This window comes from Echinops telfairi, unplaced genomic scaffold (assembly GCF_000313985.2).
Source record: "Echinops telfairi isolate 266 unplaced genomic scaffold, ASM31398v2 ScPeMD7_7;HRSCAF=31, whole genome shotgun sequence".
Taxonomy (NCBI): Eukaryota; Metazoa; Chordata; class Mammalia; order Afrosoricida; family Tenrecidae; genus Echinops; species Echinops telfairi.
The window spans coordinates 17552214-17555482 of record NW_022103904.1 but is presented as its reverse complement, the minus strand read 5'-3'; the positions used below and the strand labels follow the sequence as shown (position 1 = coordinate 17555482).

Below are 3269 nucleotides of genomic sequence, written 5' to 3'. Positions count from 1 at the left end.
GGGGAGCTTCTGGGGTGAGAGCTATCCCCGCAAAATTCCCACAACGGCCAACTGAGATCCAGGGACCAAGGTAGACCCTGCTCTACCGGACATTCCTGGCCTCCCTTCTGCTTTATCATCTCTCGCTGGTACTTGAAACTGCTCTTAGCAAATACCTCCGGTCCTTGAACCTGCATCCCCGGCGGCTTTTTGCATGTAGTTGAGGTGCAGCAAGTAGTTGAGGTTCCTGCATTAGCTGCGTGACCTTGGGTTAGTCATTGATCTTCCTTGCCTCTTTTTTTTTTTTTTTCCTGCTGTAAAAGCAGTTGAAAAACACCTGGTAGGTTTAAGCTATACCAGCTAGTGGGTTAATGAATACCTGGGATAAATTCCAAGAAGTCCGTAGCAGGTGGAAGTTCTGGGCACTCTTCTGAGTTCTCCTGGAGGCGTGTACCCAAGGCCAGTGGGGAAAGTCCTGTGGAGGAGAATTGGTCCAGCCTAGTACTGCCAGGAGCTAACATCGGCATGGTGAGGGGACTGGGCTGGGCGGTGTCCTGGGGGCGTGTGCTTAGTTGGTGACCTTAACCTAGGCGGGGCCTGCTGGCCCGGCTTCAATGTAGAGCGCACTGCCGGTCACTTTATGTAAATCTGCCAGAGGTCTGCACTGTACCTTTTGTTGTCTCCCCAGAGGTGCCATCTCTCCCAGCTGCCCCTGGGTCTTTGTCGCCGGCGTCACGGCGGATTGGGACTGACTGGTGAGTGGGAGAAGGCGCGGCTCCACTTTCGGTCTGGGATTCCCACTGGGCTGAGGGTGAGCTCGTCGCCTGCCAAGCCAGGTCCCCCATGGCTTCGGCAGGCACCAGTTGACCCAGGCGGCTGGCTGGTCCAGCGTCGGGGCCGGAAAGGGTGCTGGGAGCCAGGAAGAGAGGGAGGGGAGGCTGGTCGGAGGATCTGGAAGGGGGGCAGCCCCGCAGACGGTGGCTCTTCCTGGCCGCTGCCAAGCTGCCTTTTTCCCAGTCCCTGCCGCCCAGTCGCCGCCGTGCACCGGTGCGACCCAGCTCAGCGGGGGAGCAGGAGGGAGGACATTGCCTGGGACGCCGGGAGCGGCGCCTGCCCGGGTCCGGGGGATGCCAGCCGCGGGGGATCCGTGCCCCGCGCCCCCAGGAAGAGTTTAGGATTCTTGGTGGCGACCTCAGTGATAGAGTGGCAGGGTTCCCCTTGCACGGTTATGCTTACAGCAATTTAACAAATGTGCCGGGATGCAAAAGAGACATTTTCTCGTCCTGTTAGAGGAAACCATCGCTAATTTGCATGGGAGGTTGGGGGTGTTCACACTTCTTTTCTCAGCCTGCGGGCGTCCGATGGACCTCCCCGGGGGAGGGGTGCTGGCGCCCCTGGCGAGGGGCGCGCTCGTTTCCTCCTCAACCCAGCGGCTTCCTCCAGGTGGCCTTCCTGTCGGCCGCTCGGGGCCTGGAGGGGCCTGTTTTCCGTCTCCCCCTCCTTAGGTCCATCTCACACCTAGCTGCGACCCTTGGATGGGGCGGATTGGTCGAAATACCAAGTAAAAATAGCACCGATTCCTGGGAAGCCTCTGGAGGCAATTTTCAGGCGGCTTCTCAAAGAAAGTTCTCTCTCTCTCTGTCTCTCTCTCTCTGTCTCTGTCTCTCTCCTCTCTCTCTCTCTCTGTCTCTCTCTTCTCTCTCTCTCTCCACTTCCCAATTTCTTTCAGAATCCCTTGCTTTCACTGCTTCCACTTGACTCTGCAAACACCGCCGGTTGCTTTCACTTGCTGTCATTTGTATTATATACATTCAACCTCGTGTTACTTCCTTGAGTAGATAAAATGTCCTAATTTGCATTTTCCACATCTTGGTTTCCTGCTGAGGGGCTGGTGTAATCTTCCTGTAAGCAGCTCAGTGCGAACCCACTGACCACTCATTGGGTCAGACTCTAATGATATTTTTAATTCTGAGACTTTTAGTACTTGGGGGCATTATTACTACTTTAGCTAAAAAGAGTAAATTCTTTTTTATTTACGTCGTTTTTTATTTACGTCGGTGCTTATTAACGGACTTTCGTTGTCCTTACTAATCATACAATTAATATAAACTCATTTGAAAAACAAAATGTAAAACAGAAAAATTAAACTTCTCAGTTTTCCTGTTTCCTAATGATAAACACTGAAAATTTACCTCATATAGATTTACTTTTGAAATATGTTCATTCTGAAAGTATAAAAAATGGTTTTACAATAAGTCATTTATATAAGTAACTGCTCTATTCAACTTTAGTTTGATGGTTTAAAACTGAAAGAAAAGACATTGGTTCTGGTAAGAAATAGGAGAGCCCTTGATACTCACAGCAAAGGTTCAGATCCAGGTGAAGTATGACTAATCTTCAAGAAATCGGAATTGTCCTTCCTCAGGTATGAAGTTTGAGAAAGCATCATCATAAAATGCTAGATTGTAAAAGGGAAACCTTCAAATATAGCCTTTATACCTAAAAGCTATACAATGTCAATATATACAAATGTAAACTGAGAAAAGGGGTTTCATAAAGTCTTTGCCCCTGGGGAAGATCTTGACTTTCTGAGGCGTCAGGGTCCAAATTCATTTGTTGAGCTGATGGATTGGGTTTTGGAAAATCATTCAGCTCTAGGTGGCAGCTCCATCTGGGCAAAGGGTACAAATACTGGGAAAACTTTTATTCAGGTGTTCTACTCTGACTCTGTAACTCTATCTTTGAAAGGTAGCATTTTCAAATAAATGCATCTGTGACAAGATTCGGCCCTGACCATCTTCATGCGTCTCTTGTTCCTCTTTTGGTTAGAGGCCTGGACTTTGCTTATTAGTGATTCTCACAATTTTGCTCTTGCCCCCAAATTTTCCACCTACTTGGTTTTTCTTTTTTTATTTCTTTAAATTAGATTTTCTTTAGTTATTTGTTGGTGCATGTGTTATTGTTAGAGAAAGTAGCGATCTGGTATAAACTTCACTTTCTCCCAGTAGTACATTTTATAAAACTAAAATATAATATTAGAACTAGATATTGACTTTGATACAACCCACTGAATGTACTCAGGTTTTCCCAGTTTAACTTGTACTCATTTGTGTGTGTGAGAATTCGATTGTCTGCTTTCCCCCACACACACCACAGTTTAAGACAGATTAGGAAAGAGCTGGATTCTTCAATCCTGATTTTTCACATTCAGATGACTTTGAATAATTTCCCCAAGTCAACTCATATGGGCTCAACACTCCATTCATCCAATTAACATTTTAACTTGTAGC

The 3269-nt window shown here is 47.6% G+C and overlaps 1 protein-coding gene across 2 annotated transcripts in view; it reads left to right on the top strand.

Annotated features, from left to right (window-relative positions):
• Window positions 1-429: 429 nt before the first annotated feature.
• The window catches only part of UPP1 (uridine phosphorylase 1), a 37691-nt gene continuing 34851 nt past the window's right edge, over window positions 430-3269 (top strand). For both annotated transcript variants that reach the window (XM_045286367.1, XM_045286365.1), the window contains exons 1-2: window positions 430-507; window positions 668-734. The gene's annotated coding sequence lies outside the window, so the exon portion shown is untranslated. The remainder of the gene's footprint in view (window positions 508-667; window positions 735-3269) is intronic.